At 34.9% G+C, this 11854-nt stretch overlaps 1 pseudogene; it reads right to left on the bottom strand.

The window, feature by feature from the left end:
• Positions 1–1004: 1004 nt before the first annotated feature.
• LOC109339237 lies at positions 1005–3515 on the bottom strand (annotated as a pseudogene).
• Between the last annotated feature and the right edge of the window lie 8339 nt (positions 3516–11854).

Here is an 11854-nt window from a genome sequence, read left to right as displayed (position 1 = left end):
TGGTTAAAACTTCGAAACACAGAATTTGGAGTGAAAAATATTTAGAAATGGGTTATGGACGAACTTAATGTCTATCTTGACTCGAAATAATATTTTGAAGCCAATGGCGCAATCAAAAATCGATTCCGAGTTACGAAACTCAAAAACACGTTTTTGGGCCGAATTTGGGCGAGTTTGGGCCCGACAGTAGCTCAAAAACTATCCGTCACAAAAAATCACGAAAATTTACCACAAAATAGGAATTCACAAAACAAGACTAATATTCAACTATGGTTTAACCTAAACCAATACCGATTAATTTCTAAAATTAATCGTTCATAAAATAAATAATTAATAAATCATAGACAGAAAATTTACGGTGTTACACATGTTTTACAACGAACACCGATAATCTTGCCAACATTGTTTCTTCACTTTTCAATTTACCTAGCCTATTTGTTAATCCATTTATCATTGGTTAGGATATAATGTCGCTCTTCTATCATATTCAATATCTCACTTCAACATGCATATGAGTAAGCTAATTAACAGAAGGTACCAAAATTTCTCGAGCCTCATTTGGCTATAAAAAATATGGTCCATTTGGTTTGCTAAAAATGATATTATTTTCAAATCAAACAAAACCATGAACTAGTAGATTACAAAAACTGTGAATGTGAAATCCTACCTTTGGATCAACGAAAGACAAGGCAAATCTATCGTGCCATACTCTGATTGAGCTAACCATCCTCATGAATATCTCGAGCAATTGTTATAATTTGTTTCTCTTATTTTATTATGTTATGTAATCTCTTTCTCTTCACATTATACCTTCCAAGCTATACTTTTGTATCTTTGATCTTTAATTAATAAAATGTATTTTCTGATAAAAATAAGCCGAGGAAACAAAATTTTGGTTATTGAACCAAAATAGATAATTTTATTAGAAATGATCAACAATAATAAACAAACATAACACCTTTAACTACAATCTTGCCTATACATATATGTATGCATATGCAACTGGATAGCTAGGAATATTATTTTCATAAATATTAGACTTTACAAGAAGTTTCTAAGGAGAGATTTGTCAACCAAATTGAGTCATTAACAACTGCTTCATTATTATCATTCTTATGCCAATTCCAAAGTGCATGTGTTGCATTAAACATCTCCAGTGTCCCATGTCCAAAGTTAGTCTCCCTGAATAATGAAATATTTGGTTTGGGTTTTTGTACCTATAGGCACATACCATAGAGAATCATTTAATTTCATGAAGAACTTAACATGTAGCTCAATTTTGATAATATTTTCAATGTTAAACATTAACAATACTAAAAAGAATAATTCAAATTAAAATGTTAATTACTTGGTGGCGAGGCCTTCGCGGTTACCCCCATCCCCAATGTTGATGTATATAGGACCGCACTTATCACCTTTGTTTTTATAAACCCAAGTCTGCAAATTGAGAAAACAAAACATTTACAACAAACTTAAATTCTAAAAATCAAAACATAAAGATGCAGAATGAGTGAGCATAATGAAATAAAAGCATAATATATATGTGAAATTTAATCAGGATCTTGTGTATGAACTCTTCAAACAAGCATAATGAAATAATGAACTCTTTCAAAAAAAACATAAGCTATGATTTGATAACTTAACATAAATAATTTCTGATTTATAAGTGACCAACATTTAAGTAGTCTACGTTCATTAAATAATAGTCATTTTTTTATCAAATACCTTCACTTTTAACAATTATTTTATTAGTTACAAGCTTTTAATTACTCTCTACTCAGCTTACACTTAGCTTTTCAGCTAATTGTGTCAATAACATTCATTTTTTTATCAGCAAAATGAATTTTATTAAATTAAGAAAATATTACAAAAGAATGAAATCAATGATTAGAGCAACAAAATACAAGAGTAGTTATAAGGCAATATTAAAACAAACTATGAGATTGTCTATCCAATTAGAGTAATTAATTGAATCTTTCCCCTATATCAATATCATTCATTTAATATTATAACTGAGGTAGTAGGTGTATGATGAAAATGAAAAATTATTGTTTAGATCGATTATGTTATATTTTTTCTTCTTTCATAAGTTCAACTCAACTATATTCACCACCTAGCTGAAGTGTAAAATTCAACTTATATAATATTCCCTATAAAAATGAAGTATAATTTTTTTTCCTTTTTAAAGATATAAGAATTTCATAATATATAGTGTTTTTAAAGTGAATTCTTATAACAATAAAAACATAAGTGGAAAGTACTTACAAAGCGTTCATAAGCATGAACATGTCCTTCAAAAATAACATCAACACGAGCTTTATAGAGTAAATCTTTCATGCTAGCCTTCATATTAACAGATTCTTTGTCACCCTGATGGGCAGTGTTGGAATTATACTAAGGGGCATGAACCAGCACAACAAGCCAAGGAGTGTTTTTCCTATTCACCTTCTTCAAGTCCCCCTGAAGCCATTTATACTGCTTAGATTCATTGTCAAAATCAGTGTAAGATCCTAACATATAACATGGACACCAGCCACATCAAAAGAGTAGTAGAGGTTAGAGTCTGATCCACTCTCTTCATATGACATTTTCCACCTTGCATTGTAAGCTGTGAAGGGCTCACTGTCAGCCACTGGAGTTTTCTCAACTTCGTGGTTTCCTTGTGTCACAATCCAAGGTCTTTGGCTTGCTAATGGATCAACCAAATGACCAAATGAGTCCCATAGATTTTGAACACGATCTGCATAAGCCAAGTCCCCTGGTAATAGCAGCATATCGTAGTTTGACTTGTTTATATGCTCCAAAGTAGATTTAGTCCACTCTGTTTGTCCAAGATCTCCTGCATAATGCGTATATATAAATCTTAGAACTTTTGTTGGAGAATAAATTTTAGAACTTTTTTGAAGAATAAATCTTAGAATTTAGATCCACTAATCTTAGAACTTGTTTTTGTATTGTTTAATATAAAATCCATATGTGGAGTATATTATTAATTCTCTAGATAATCTTTGTTTATTATTTATTAAATTTCCAATTGGTTAATTAAAAGTATAGGTAGATAATCAAGAATGTCAATTACCTCATCTTAAACATATGTACTCAAGAATGTTTATTATTTGAACATCTAAAATAAGAATAGGCAACCACACACTTAATAAGTTAATATCATTGGAACGCCAACCTTGGGGTGTTCTGGAATGATGACCATATATGGTAGTGTGGAATAAGTAGAAAAAAATAGAAGGGTAAATTTGACATTAAAGAGAACATAAAACAAAGGTGCATTAATAAAACATAAAACTAAACGTTTCATAAAAAACTTTACTCACATAACAATTTCTCAAAAAAAAAATGGTGAAATATATTTGTTAGAATTATTGATGTATTTAGTTTACAACAACATATCATAGGAAGGCAAACTATCCACAAGTAACTTGCTTCCTAAGCTACTCATCAACAAATGAATCTAGTCTACTTTTACTTCTCCAATTCATGCTGAATGCACCTGGATACATTTTAGCTTCCTCATTCATTAATGAATTTAGCTTAGATTAGATACATTCTACTTTCTTGCTAAACAAGAAAATTGCTTCTGCTATAGCTTTTCTTTCTTTCTCAATGTATAAATAGACAGCAATGTAATTAAATTGTATCAATGAATGAGATGAATTCTTCTCTTGGCAAATTGCAATATGGTATCAGAGCTAGTCTCTTATTACTAAAACTGTGCAAATATATCACGAATCCTTTACCTAAATCTCTTAAATTCTTGTGCAAGTTTTCTGAAAATTCCTTTGTGATCTTCTACAATTTTCTGCAACTCAACTATGACGTATCAGATGAGTTTTGAATTTGATCGAGAAACTTCTTCATTTTTCAATAACAGTGATGTCCAGAGTCCCTTCTACTTGCATCCAGGTGAAAATCCAGGAGCAGTCCTGGCCACACCTCCTCTTGATGGTGTGAATTATCATGCCTAGTGTAGAGGTATGAAACGAGCTTTAGTTTCTAAGAATAAGTATAAGTTCGTTGATGAAACAATTGCTATGCCTAATTCAATAGATCCTGAGTTTGATGTATGGGAACGATGTAATAACATGGTGGTTTCATGGATTGCTCGTTGTTTATCTCCAAACATAGCACAAAGTGTGGTATACATAGAAAATGCAGAAGAGTTATGGTTAGATCTAAAAGAGAGGTTTTCTAAGGGAGATTACTTTAGAATGTCAGATGTTCTTCAAGAACTTCATTAAATCAAACAAGGTGATAGGAGCATTTCTAATTACTTCATAGATTTAAAAATTCTATGGGAAGAATTAGAATCATTGAGATCATTACCTTCATGTGTGTGCATTGTGAAATGCAAATGTGATATGATGAAAACTGTGAAAAAGCAAAGAGACATTGAGTATTGTGTTTCTTGAAAGGATTAAATGATGAGTTTAATACTACTAAGGCACAGATTTTGTTGATGGAGCCTTTACCTTTGATAAACAAGACTTTTTCTCTGTTAGTTCAGCAAGAGAGGCAATTAATTGGAATGAATCTCATTGCTCCAATATCAATGATCAATGCTGCTAAAAGATCTAATTTCAGATCAGGGAATAGAGATGGATTTGGAAGAGGTTTTATGCAAAATCGAGGAAGATACAATGGTAGAGGTTATGGAAGAGGAATCTCAACCAAAATGTGCACTTATTGTGGAAAAGAAAGGCACACAATTGAAACATGTAATCTCAAACATGGCTTTCCACCACATTTCCAAAGCAGTAGAGGAAAACAAAGCACTGATGATGTCAATAGTGCTGTAAAGATTGATTCAAAACCAGAAGAACCAATGGATTCATTGCCACTTGGTAATCACAAACTCTCACCCATCCTTAATTTTAGTACTGAACAATGTGATCAACTTACAGCCTTACTCAAAAACTCCACTGTGTCAAACACTACCACTCATAATGCCAATCAGATAAGTCATGTTCCTGATAGTGAGTTGCAAATCCACAAAGGTGAATGTTCAGGTAAATCAGAAAATTGGATTTTAGATTCTGGTGCGCAGATCATATATGTCACAATCTTTTATTGTTCATGTCCTATCATTCTATTAAACCTATTCATGTTAAATTGCCTAATGGAACTATCATACACACAAACTACTCTGTATCTGTGAAATTTTCTGATTCACTAATACTATATGATGTCTTGTTCATTCCTAGTTTTAAGTTCAATCTCATATCAATTAGCAAGTTAACCAAGTCTCTGAATTGTCAACTAACTTTTTATGATTCAAAATGTTTAATCCAGGATATGACTACATTGAAGATGATTGGAATTGCTAAAGTGAGAAATGTTCTGTATGTGATTAGTACTACTGTTTTCCAGCCCAAATCTAAGCTCCAAAAACACAATGTGAACTCCGTTTTCCAAGCCAAACATAATAAGCCTCAGTTTGATTTATGGCACTTCAGACTAGGGCATCCATCAATATCTGTGTTGAATAATGTATGTAAAATATTTTCATATGTAAATTTTGATAGCAAGATAGTTTGTGATCATTGTTACTTGGCAAAACAATCTAGGTTGCCTTTCTTGAGTCGGAAACATAGAAGTCCAGATTTGTTTGCAATTGTTCATATGGATATATGGGGTCCTCTTTCTATTAGTTCAATACATGGACATAAATACTTTCTTACAGTGGTTGATGATCATAGTAGAAACACATTGACTTTTTTTATGAATTCAAAAGCTGAAACAAGACCTTTGATGCAAAATTTTACAACCTTCGTTAAGAACCAATACAATAAAACAGTAAAAATCTTAAGAACTGACAATGGAATTGAGTTTAATGATTCACAATTCTTTAGTAACTTGGGCATCATTCATCAAACCTCATGCACTGAAACTCCTTAGCAGAATTCAGTGGTTGAGAGAAAGCATAGACATCTTCTTAATGTCACTAGGGCTTTGCTGTTTCAATCAAATTTGTCTCAGCATTATTGGTCATATGCTTTACAACATGCTACTTTTCTCATAAATAGATTACCAAGCAAAATTCTTAAAAACAAATGTCCTTATGAACTTTTGCATCAAACAAGTCCTAACCTATCTGATATTAGAGTCTTTGGATGTCAAGCATTTGCCACCACAAGTCCTCATAACAGATCAAAACTAGAGGCAAGGTCAAGGAAGTGTGTGTTTCTGGGGTATAAGTTAGGCACAAAAGGTTTTATTCTTCTAGACTTGTATAGTAGACAAATTTTTGTGTCTAGGAATGTTATATTTCATGAAAACATTTTTCCTTACATTGTGCACACTGAATTTAATCATGATACATTACCTTCATCCACTCTTTGTGACACTAACAAGACCAATGATTTTTATTTCATGGATATTAACCCTCCTAATCATCCAAACACTAATAGAACAACTTTGCACCAAACTATCATACAGACCTCACCTACACATAGTAGACATTCATCACCAACTAAATCTCATCAGCAAAACCATTCTCTTTCACCTTCCTACCAATCCATGCCAACTTCCTTCAATATTCCAACAACAAATGAGCCTAGTACTTCTCCATTATCACCACACACCAGAAAATCAGATAGACTAAGACATCCTCTCACATACCTTAGAGACTTTCACTGCAACATTCTCACTTCATCTCCTCCATCATCACAGAAAGGTATTTCTCATCCTCTATCCTCTGTTTTGTCATATACAAACATTAAACAACCATGTCTTAGTCATATTTTGTCTATCACCACCAATGTTGAACCTAAACACTATAGTCAAGCAGTCAAGTGAAGCTGTCAAATTTCCTCATTGGGTCAAGGCTATGCAAACATAATTAAATGCACTAAAGGGGTTGATTTCTTTGATACATTTGCACCAGTCATCAAACTTACAACTGTGAGATTATTGTTAGCCATTGCAGCATCTCAAAACTAGTTGCTTCATCAACTTGATGTGAACAATGCATTTTTGCATGGTGACTTCAAAGAGGATGTATATATGGCAATTCCTGATGGTGTCCTCACTACAAAACCAAATCAAGTATTGCATAAGTCTCTTTATAGACTCAAACAAGCAAGTAGGCAATGGTATACCAAATTGTCCTCTTCTCTGTTCTCTATTGGCTATAAACAATCCACTCATGATCACTCCTTATTCACTAAGAAGAACAATTCAAAATTCACTGCCTTGCTTGTATACGTTGATGATCTGATCCTAGGACAGAATGATCCCACAGAAATCTCATTTGTGAAATATCACCTTGATTCTGAGTTCAAAATAAAGGATAAAGGACTTAGGAGCATTGAGGTACTTCCTTGGATTGGAGGTTGCTAGATCTCATGCTGGGATTACTCTTTGTGAAAGGAAATATGCTCTTGACATACTATCTGATACTGGTTTTCTTGCCTCAAAACCAGTCTCCACTCCTATGGTTAAAACCACAAAGCTTCATCAGGATCCTTCAAACACATTGGTTGATCCAGTCTCCTATAGAAGACTGGTTGGTAGGCTGCTATACTTGACAAATACACGACCAGATTTATCTTATTCTATGCAGCAATTGAGTCAATTTTTTTATTAATCCTACAACCCTGCATCATCAAGCTCTCACTCGAGTATTGAGATATATTAAAGGATCCCCTGGTCAAGGGCTTTTCTACTCCTCAAAATCTTCTCTTCAACTTAAGTCTTTCAGTGACTCAGATTCGGGTGCATGCCTTGATTCAAGAAAATCAATTTCTGGTTATTGTGTGTTCCTTGATCAATCTCTGATTTCATGGAGAACTAAGAAACAAACCACTATTGCTCGTTCTTCATCAGAGGCTGAGTATAGAGCTTTGGCTGCCACTGCTTGTGAGCTCCAATGGCTCACTTATCTATTTGCCAATTTCTACATCTCATTCTCTGCCCCTACTGTTTTGTATTGTGATAATGTTTATGCAAGACATATTACTGCTAATTCAGTGTTCCATGAGAGAACCAAACACATTGACATTGATTGTCATGTTGTTAGAGAACCATTGCAGGCTAAACTCTTCCATCTTCTACATATTCCTTCTGCTGAACACTTGGCTGACATCCTCACAAAACCCTTGGATCCATCTCATTTTGACTATCTTCTTGGCAAGCTGGGAATCATCAATCTATATTCTTTAGCTTGAGGGGGGCTATTGATGTATTTAGTTTACAACAACATATCAAAGGAAGGCAAACTATCCACAAGTAACTTGCTTCCTAAGCTACTCATCAACAAATGAGTCTAGTCTGCTTTTACTTCTCCAATTCATGCTGAACGCACCTGGATACATTTTAGCTTCCTCATTCATTAATAAATCTAGCTTAGATTAGATACATTCTACTTTCTTGCTAAACAAGAAAACTGCTTCTGCTATAGCTTTTCTTTCTTTCTCAATGTATAAATAGACAACAATGTAATTGAATTGTATCAATGAATGAGATGAATTCTTCTCTTGGAAAATTGCAATAAGAATTATATACTTCATTTTTTGAATACTTACCAGAAACTGCAAAATTTGATAGGGAATTGAGAGGGTGTAGTTTTGAAAAAATATCCTTTTGGAGAATTATTCAAACAATAGTAGTAGACTGTGCTGGATTTGAGAGGACCAATTACTACATTGTGAATTTCTCTAGATTTATAGAGAAGGTATCTATATGAATTTGTTACTCTAGTGGCAGTGTTGCTATTAGCCGAAAGAGTATAGGAATAAACAACATCAAATTCAATGAACCCCAAAATTAGAAAGACCAAGGAAATGAGGCCTCGAATACCCATGGTTTTGAACTTTGGCGTTGGTGTATATTAATTACAATAGTATGGTAAAGATGCTTCTAAAATGCACAGGAATGAATGGATGGTTCAAGTTGAAGGAGGAAGAAGAAAAAACGGTTGTCAAAGTCTCAATGATCAAACGCTGAGTAAGATTGATATTTTATATGTTATAGGTTTCTCTTATATATAATGTCTTTTCGTAAAAGATGCAAAAAGGTTATTCTCTCAACCATGTATTATCCATCATTTATATTTATTATTATTAATTCTTTAAAAAAGTAATTCAAATGAATAGTGAATGATGTAGTGATTATGTATAAATCTAATATCATTGACTTAAAAATCTAATTGAAATGAACGATGAATGATACATTAAATGGACATGGGGTTGCAGTAGGCGGAAAATTACTTTGTTAGGGTTTGTGAGAAGATGAGTTCCAAAACTCTCGCTCCTGGGAAACACGGTGCCTAACTCTTGGTTCTTCTTCTCCTTCGTGGGTGCGTTTCTCCTCTGTTTTGTGTGATTCTTTGCGCTCTGATTTGGGGTTCCTCTGGTTTTCTTCTTCGCGAATGTTTCAGCTTCGGTTTCCCTATTCTGTTTTAGGGTTCAATGAAGCCTCTGGTACCTGCAATTCCGTGCGGATTTCTGGACGGGCTTTCTTCTTCTTGCTCAGAGCCAAAAGCAAACTTTGTTGCTGCTACTCAGAAAAGGAAATCTTTTGCACAAGCGGTAACAAATTTGGCCAATGTTTTTGTTTCGTAGCTTCCACAACCCTGCTTGAAAGGGGACGCCATTGCCATTAAGATCATTGAAGCCGACTATCAAGCGGGTCTTCTAATATGCAAATCGCATCTCCATGGGAGGCTGATTCTTGCTAAAGGCGACAAGCCTCTGAAGTTTGTTGAGTTAAAAGAGAAATTGACATATCTGTGGAGCAAAATTGGTAAGTGGTCTATGATTTCGTTGGGAAAAGGCTTCTATGACTTCTCATTCTCATCGCTGGAAGACATGAGAACTGTTTGTTCCATCGGTTCATGGAGCCTTAAACCAGGTATTCTCCGTATGTTTTTATGGTCACCTGATTTTAATCCTAATTTGCAAAGGCTGTCTCACACCCAATGTTGGGTTAAAATACATGGTTTACCCCAGGAGAATTGGTGTCCTCGTATTATTTTTTTGATTGCAGGGGGAATTGGTACACCGATATCCCTGGATGAGACTACAAGCAATTGAAACTTCGGCCATTTTGCTAGAGTATTGGTAGAACTGAATCTTAAATCTACTCTTCCTGATCAAATTCTGGTCGAGAGGGAAGGCTTCGCTTTCTTTGTCCCAATTGAATATGAGAGTCTGCCGGATTTCTGTGTTGGCTGTCATACTATTGGCCATAGTGTGGGGAATTGCAGAAGGCTGCCCAAGCAAAAATCAGAAGCTAAAGCTCCTGAAGCTCACAAAAATGGGGCTAGAAAACAACCATCAGTTGAAGTGGTTCCTCAAATCTCGGTTAATAACGATTTGTTCATCAACCTGGAAATGGATGATCGGAATAACAATGATCTTCATGGTCTGGAAAGGGGGGATATCGGTTATGAAAGTAACTCTAGCATTCATTTGGAAGAGGTTCTTATTGTTCCTGCTTCGGTTCCAGCTAGTACTCATATGCAGGAAAAGTGTACTCAGCTTATTCAACAAGTTACTCCTGTGCAGATTATGAATGATCATGATAATCCGGTGGTTGCTAACGATTTAAGATTAGTTGGTAGGCTCTGGGCTGATGATTCTCTTGATGAAGAATTGGAAGAGGAAAGTTTCACTATTGTGCTTAGTAAATCCCAAAATATGAGGTTAAAGAATAAGAACAACATTGAAAAGTCTTACAATACCCGTAAGGGTGGCCTCTCCTATAGTGTTCAATGAAGGTCCTCTATTAGAATTGTAGAGGTTTTGGTAGCCTAAAGACTAAGCTGGTGCTTCAGAACTTTTGTGTCACCCACAAGCCAGACCTAGTGTTTATTTCTGAACCTATGATTCTGATTGTTTCAGTTAGCTCTACTTTTTGGAAGTCTCTAAACCTTGATCTTTTTGTTGTTAATAACAGAGGTGATGCTCTTCCTAATATGTGGGGTCTTTGTTCCAGGGGTGTGGTTCCCCATGTGCTTTTGAGCACTTCCCAGTTTCTTGCTATTTCTGTTACTCTTGATAATAAGGTGGTTAATATGTGTGTTGTTTATGCTCATACCAGCTATATTCAAAGAAGAATTTTGTGGTCTGATGCTCTAGATGTTATATCTGCTTTTCCTGGTCCTTGGTGCTTTATTGGTGACTTCAACGCAGTGGTTGGTGCTAATGAATGTAGAAGCTCTAGAGTTCCGGCCATAATCCCATCTGAAGAATTCAAAGTTTTTATTGAGAATGCTAACCTCCTTCATTTACCTACAAGATGGGCTCCTTTCACCTGGTCTAATAGGAGAACAGGGTCTGCTCTCACTGAGAAGCGGTTGGATAGATCTCTTTGCAATGAAACTTGGCTGAATCTTTGGTCTCAGGTTTCTTGCCAGACTTTCCCAAGAAGCTCTTCTGATCATCATCCTCTTTTATTTTCTGCTTATCATGGTTCTCCTCCTTCCTTCACTCCTTTTAAATTTCAAAAAATGTGGCTTCTTCATCTTGATTGCAGGAGAGTCGTTTCTGAAGCCTAGAGGGCGAACTTTTCTGGCTGCCTCATGTACATTCTTTCTCAGAAGTTGAAACTTCTGAAAAAAGATCTTAGAACTTGGAACAGAAGGGTTTTTGGTGATATTCATCATACAGTTAAAAATGCTTTGTCTAATGTAGATCTCATCCAGAACTACATCACTGATATTGGCCCCAATCCTGAGTTGCTGGAGCAGGAGGATCAAGCTTAGAAGGCCTTATCCCATGCTTTAGGGATGATGGAGGTCTTTTGGAAGGAAAAATCTAGGATCAATTGGCACATCCATGGCGACAGAAATACTAAGTTCTTTCACGGGGTCACGAAAATCAGACAAGCTACTAAAGCT

Source organism: Lupinus angustifolius, unplaced genomic scaffold, assembly GCF_001865875.1.
Source record: "Lupinus angustifolius cultivar Tanjil unplaced genomic scaffold, LupAngTanjil_v1.0 Scaffold_62_9, whole genome shotgun sequence".
Classification (NCBI taxonomy): domain Eukaryota; kingdom Viridiplantae; phylum Streptophyta; class Magnoliopsida; order Fabales; family Fabaceae; genus Lupinus; species Lupinus angustifolius.
This window is presented reverse-complemented; position numbering and strand designations above follow the sequence as displayed.